Source organism: Neoarius graeffei, chromosome 1 (assembly GCF_027579695.1).
Source record: "Neoarius graeffei isolate fNeoGra1 chromosome 1, fNeoGra1.pri, whole genome shotgun sequence".
Taxonomy (NCBI): Eukaryota; Metazoa; Chordata; class Actinopteri; order Siluriformes; family Ariidae; genus Neoarius; species Neoarius graeffei.
The window spans coordinates 12,736,196-12,742,278 of record NC_083569.1 but is presented as its reverse complement, the minus strand read 5'-3'; the positions used below and the strand labels follow the sequence as shown (position 1 = coordinate 12,742,278).

The window sequence follows — 6,083 nt, the reverse complement described above, 5'->3', positions numbered from 1 at the left end:
ACTCTGAGAACAGTATCCACACAGTGAAGCATGGTGGTGGTAGAATCATACTGCAGGAATGTTTTTTTTTTTCTTTGCCAGGGAAACTGGTCTGGGTTGAGAACAAGTTGGGTAGTGTAACTTGCAAGCAGGGTAGTCACAGAAAACCACTTACAGTACACAAGAGAATGAGACTTGGAAAGAGGTTCATGTCCCAACAGGACAACAACCTGTTCATCACAACAGTGGTTCAAAACAGCAAATGGTGAATGTACTAGAATGGCACAGTCAACTTTGAGAATCTGTGGCAAAAAATCTGTTCACCAATGGTTTCCAACTTTGACAAGAAGCATGGGCAAAAAGATCAGGATACAGATGTGCAAATCCTGTGGTGAATACTTATGTAACCAACAAATATCTGTGTTCTTTTTCTTTTTTTTTTGCTAATGAGCCTTAGCAAGAGAGAATCCAACCACTGAGGGTGTGTAAGTGTACTCTTGGTGCCAGTCCCAAGCCCAGATAAATGGAGAAGGTTGCGTCAAGAAGGGCATCCGGTGTAAAACTGTGCCAAATCCAACATGCGGATTGAAAAGTCCGCTGCGGGGACCCCTAATCGGGACTAGCCAAAAGAAGAAGAAGGCGGCTTAGCAAGAATTGCTTGCGCCTTCAATTTGTAGACATATTGTGTAAAGTAAATGGCAAAAAGTAAATAGCAATGAGTAAATTGGGCTGGAATACCATGATTATTATTATAGACCTCTATGAGACTGCAATTTATCGATAAACATTTTAATTTATTATCGAGGCTTTTGATGGGGTCAGGATGAAAGGATGTTCACGGGGCCAGGAGTTTTGAGTTACCTTTGTGTCCACTTCCTGTTGAGTCATCAGATTCACATTTTCCTTTCATCAGGTATAGTTTGATGGAAATATGTGGGCTAATGGAGGTCCCTCCCCCAACAATAAGACCAAGTGCAGTGAGAGCAGTACATCTCAGAAGACAGTGAAAATGCACCTAACGCTCTTTTTTTTCTGCACCAGTGCAGTGTTCTCCGGCATCTTTGCAAGTAAGTTTTATTTGTGTCAATGCACACTTCTGATGTTCTGTGTGGGGTGGCCTAGATTTGTTAGGTCAAGTTGTTATATGTAGTTTCTGTGGGTTTGACTCTGAGAAACTCCGCTCTTCTTTTCATTTATATCAGTTTGTATGATCTTTACTATCTGCAATATTTTGTAACAAATCAGAGAAATAGGCATCATGGATTCCCATTATGGTAAAATTTTTAACCAGTACTTTTGACTCACAGGAAATGGATCTCCAATAAATTGTTGCCTCACAAGAAGTCCTGTGAGAGTCAATGTGAAAAAAATTGTGAGGTACAGGGAGCAGCATAAAGGACTTTGTCCAGTTACAGCAATTGTGTAAGTGACCCAATATCTTATATGTACAAATGAGTATATAGTATTAATATTTCATACAGTTGGGGTGGCATCATGATACAGTAGGTAGCACTGCCACCGCACAGCTCCAGGGTCTCTGATTCAACCCTGAGCTCAGGTTAATGTCTGTGTTGAGTTTCACATGTTCTCTGATGTCCATGTGGGATTCCTTCAGGTTCTCGGGGCTCCTTTTACTTCCCAAAAACATGCCTTTCATTGCTGGGTGTATCTGCTGGGTGTATCAGGGTGATTCTAAATTGCCCCACATGTGAATGAATTTGTGAATGTTTGTGCAATGCCCTGCGATGTACTGCATTCCATCCCAGGTGTGTTCCTGCTTCAGTCTGAGTGTTCCGGGGTTCAGTTATTACAGTCATATCACTGAAACCACTATGTGTTTTACACTCCAAAATTTCAGTATTCAATATTTCAATGTGCAGTTTTGTATAAGTGGGTAATGGAGATAGAATCCACACTTGCTGCAGAATGGGGTGAAGGTGCACTATTTGCAAAAGGTGCTTGGACCCCACGGATTATTATTATATTTCATTTTATTTTATTCAAGTGAAATAACACAGGGTGCTTGGACCCCACAGGTTGCTGTTTGTTGTTATTATTATTATCATTATTATTATTATTATTATTATCATCAGTAGGGGGACTATTTGTGAAGGGTGCTTGGAGCCGGCGGATCATCCATCCATCCATCCATCCATCCATCCATCCATCCATCTATTATAGTTGTTTTCGAGTGAAATTACCCATATCTACTGTGGGGTTGGGCATGGGGGTGTCGGATGACTTGCGAGGATGCTTGAACCCCAGAGGTCCCTGTTTGTGACATTATTAATAATAATAATAATAATAATAATAATAAAGTCAGTTAATTTGTATAGTGCCTTTAACAACAGACATTGCCACAAAGCAGCTTTGCAGAAAATTAAAGATTTTTAACATATGACCTAATTTTTATCCCTAATAAATTTATTTATCCCTGATGAGCAAGCCTGTGGTGACGGTGGCAAGGAAAAGCTCCCTCAGATGACATGAGGAAGAAACCTTGAGAGGAACCAGACTCAAAAGGGAACCTATCCTCATCTGTGTGATAACAGATAGCATGATTATATATAACTCGCTTCTATAACTGTGTCCTATATAGTCACAAAGTACAGTTGTGTAACCAGGAAATTAATTAGAGTTTAAACATGTTGAAACTATGTCAACTGTTCATTGATGGAGACTTGCGTGCAACACCGTTCATGACAATTGCAGTCTTAAAGTTATCATGGCAATTGTAGTCCGAAGCCATCATAGTAAAACTGTAAGTGTCCAGAGCAATCTTCCAAGTGCGACTTTTGACTGTCCATTGTGATGAGACTCCAGCCGGATGTAGGGCATCAGGATGGATCAGGCAGGTCTGAGGAGTAGAAGAGATCAGCATCACTGGTGTCTCAGGATCAAAATCTAACTCAGGGAGGGTAGAGAAAGAGAGAGAAAATAGGTTTTTGGGTATGCCCAGTGTCACCTACTGGTTAAGAACAGTATACATTTTACACTGAGTGCAAACAGGGACTCCAGCAAGACTAACTATGATAGCATCACTAAATTATTATTATTATTATGATTATGATTATTATTATTATTATTATTATTATTGATGTTGTTTTGCGAATGGGCATTTAAGTTCTTGTTACTAAATTTACTCATGGGGATACAACTATTTGCATTGAAATGCATAAGTCAGTGAATGAACCTAATAATATACATACATACGTGTGTGTGTATATTATATCTATATTTTTTTTTCCTGTGATTTTCAACAAAATGTCAACATGTTTTCATTCCAGCATGCATAAAAATAATTCAACTGATCAATCCTTTACAAGAAGTGGTAGTTTTTGGTAGCTGACTCCAAAAATGGCCACTACATATTGGATTTTTTTTCTTTGCACAGTTTCACCCTTGAAAAGGGGAAAGTCCTCTGCTCTGATCCTGCCTCACCCTGGACAAAAATGGCAATGCGGAAGGTCGATGCAAGAAAAGGAATGCAAAACCACAGCATTGCACTGGCACCAGATGCTCCCCAGGAGAACACAGAGGGTTTACTGACAACCACCATGTTGCCTTTGGCCAGTAGATGGCCTCAAGTGCCCGCAAGTGTAGCCATATCGATGGGGAAGCACAGAGCAGACTCACCTTCAAAAGTAAAACCTTCTAAACCAAAGTGCAAGCAAATTAAAATAAATAAATGGAAGTGTTCAAAAAAAAGAAGGAAGGGGAAAAGAAAGATCACCAAGCAACCAGTACTCAATCGTACAACTTCTTTTACTCCAGCTTCTTATAAATAAGGGCTTGTAACCATATTTTCATGTCTAAAGGGCATAAATTATTTTCTTAGTTATAGAAACTAGACTTGTAGACTTGCATACAAATGTGAATTGTGAAATGGAAGGAAAAAAGAGTAAACAAAATAAAATAGAAACGAATATTGTTCTGCTGTATTGTGTCTCCTGACCCTACTATCTCCACTATAAATCTATTCTATACTATACAGGTGATATTGTGGTTATTTTTTCATAAGGTACAGCCAAGGGTTGATATATTAAAGCTATGAGTTATTATTTCAAGGTCACAAGTAAGTCTGGCCCTGTGATGATCTGGCGACTTGTCCAGGGTGTACCCCACCTTTCGCCCGTAGTCAGCTGGGATAGGCTTCAGCTTGCCTGCGACCCTGTAGAAGGATAAAGCGGCGAGAGATAATGAGATGAGATGAGATGAGATGAGATGAGATGAGAAGTAAGTCTGGTCATGAATTACAATGCTGTTGCTATGAGATATGAATGCTACAGCCACACATTGTGTAACACAAGCCCATGACTTAATACATCCTCTCTATTTGGTGTGAACTGGTGAGAAAGTCTTGGCTAACACTTTGGGCTTTCTGTGTCCATGTTGCAAACATCAGTAACTCAGACGTGTTTGTGCCATTTCAAGATTGACAAAGTGTAATTCAATTTCATTGTCAAGTTCTTGTGGGCACAATGATTTAATTAAATTTTTCACGAGTAAAAATATCCACCAAGTCACCTCAGCAGTTATCTGTTTTACCATTTCAAATGCGAAGATTATTTTCAATGAATCACTATTACACCATTGCACTGCAGTCATCACTTGATGAATGCTACAGCACTCCTGGATTATGACAGAACATCAACCTAACAGATACCGATACAAAAATATAACTTGCTTACGTTATGTATTTCCTGTCTACATTCTTGATGATTCTTACACCTTGACTTGTTTCCATCACTAACATTATTTTTTGAATGATCTCAAAGTGTATTTGCATGTGTATTCTTAAAAGAAAATAAAGAAATCTATAAATATATATGCAGGCTAATATATAATTACGTCAGATAAAATATATGGTGACCTTTTGACCTGTATGTATGTAAATAACTGAGCATGCTGCAAGTGGCACAACTCAGAACTGGGTTTGTAAGATAACACAGGTAAGAAAATTGACTTCATACTAGACTGACTCATACTAAACTCCTCTGTGTGGCTATTTCCTGTTTCACAACTGCACTCTGGCACCTTTTATGCACTGCCATCCACATATTTTAGATGCTTTATGGACTAAAGTGCTATTTGTATCTCACATTTACAACATTACTTTGACAACCCCAATTCCAAAACAGCTGGGATGCTCTGTAAAATGTAATGTGGTGATCCACAAATCATGGAAACCCTATATATCATTGGAAATAGTACAAGGACAGCATATCAAATGTTGAAACTGAGAAATATTTTATTGTTTTTTGAAAAAAAAACATATGCTCACTGTAAATTTGATGCAAAAAATAAATAAATAAATAAATAAAGGCGGCACGGTGGTGTAGTGGTTAGCGCTGTCGCCTCATAGCAAGAAGGTCCTGGGTTCGAGCCCCGGGGCTGGCAAGGGCCTTTCTGTGTGGAGTTTGCATGTTCTCCCCGTGTGCGCGTGGGTTTCCTCTGGGTGCTACGGTTTCCCCCACAGTCCAAAGACATGCAGGTTAGGTTAACTGGTGACTCTAAATTGACCGTAGGTGTGAATGTGAGTGTGAATGGTTGTCTGTGTCTATGTGTCAGCCCTGTGATGACCTGGCGACTTGTCCAGGGTGTACCCCGCCTTTCGCCCGTAGTCAGCTGGGATAGGCTCCAGCTTGCCTGCGACCCTGTAGAAGGATAAAGCGGCTAGAGATAATGAGATGAGATAAATAAATAAATACATAAAGTTGTTGCATCACCTCTACTTTTAGCAACACTTTGTAAATGTTTGGGAACTGATGAGAACAATTACTATAGTGTTGAAAGTGAAGTGTTGTCCTAGTTTTGCCTGATTTACAATTTTAGTTGCTTAACAACAACTTCAGGGTCTCCTTTGTCATATTTTGCATTTCAGAATGCGCCAAATGTGTTCAATGGGAAACAGGTCTAGATTGCAGGGAGGCCAGTTTAGCACCTGTACTCTTTTAATACAGAGCCATGCAGTTTCTCATTTTCTTGCTGAAATAAGCAAGGCCTTTCCTGGAAAAAAAAAATCTGTTTTTATTTATGGTTTACACAGTGTCCCAACTTTTTTGGAATAGGGGTTGTACAAAAATGTATGTAAAGTAAATAAA

The 6,083-nt window shown here is 39.2% G+C and overlaps 1 long non-coding RNA gene across 1 annotated transcript; it reads left to right on the top strand.

Moving 5' to 3' along the window:
• Positions 1-958: 958 nt before the first annotated feature.
• Positions 959-3,970, top strand: LOC132891778 (uncharacterized). The gene is made up of 3 exons (XR_009655367.1): positions 959-1,046; positions 1,287-1,401; positions 3,374-3,970. It is a non-coding gene; the product is annotated as an uncharacterized LOC132891778 (long non-coding RNA).
• Positions 3,971-6,083: the final 2,113 nt, after the last annotated feature.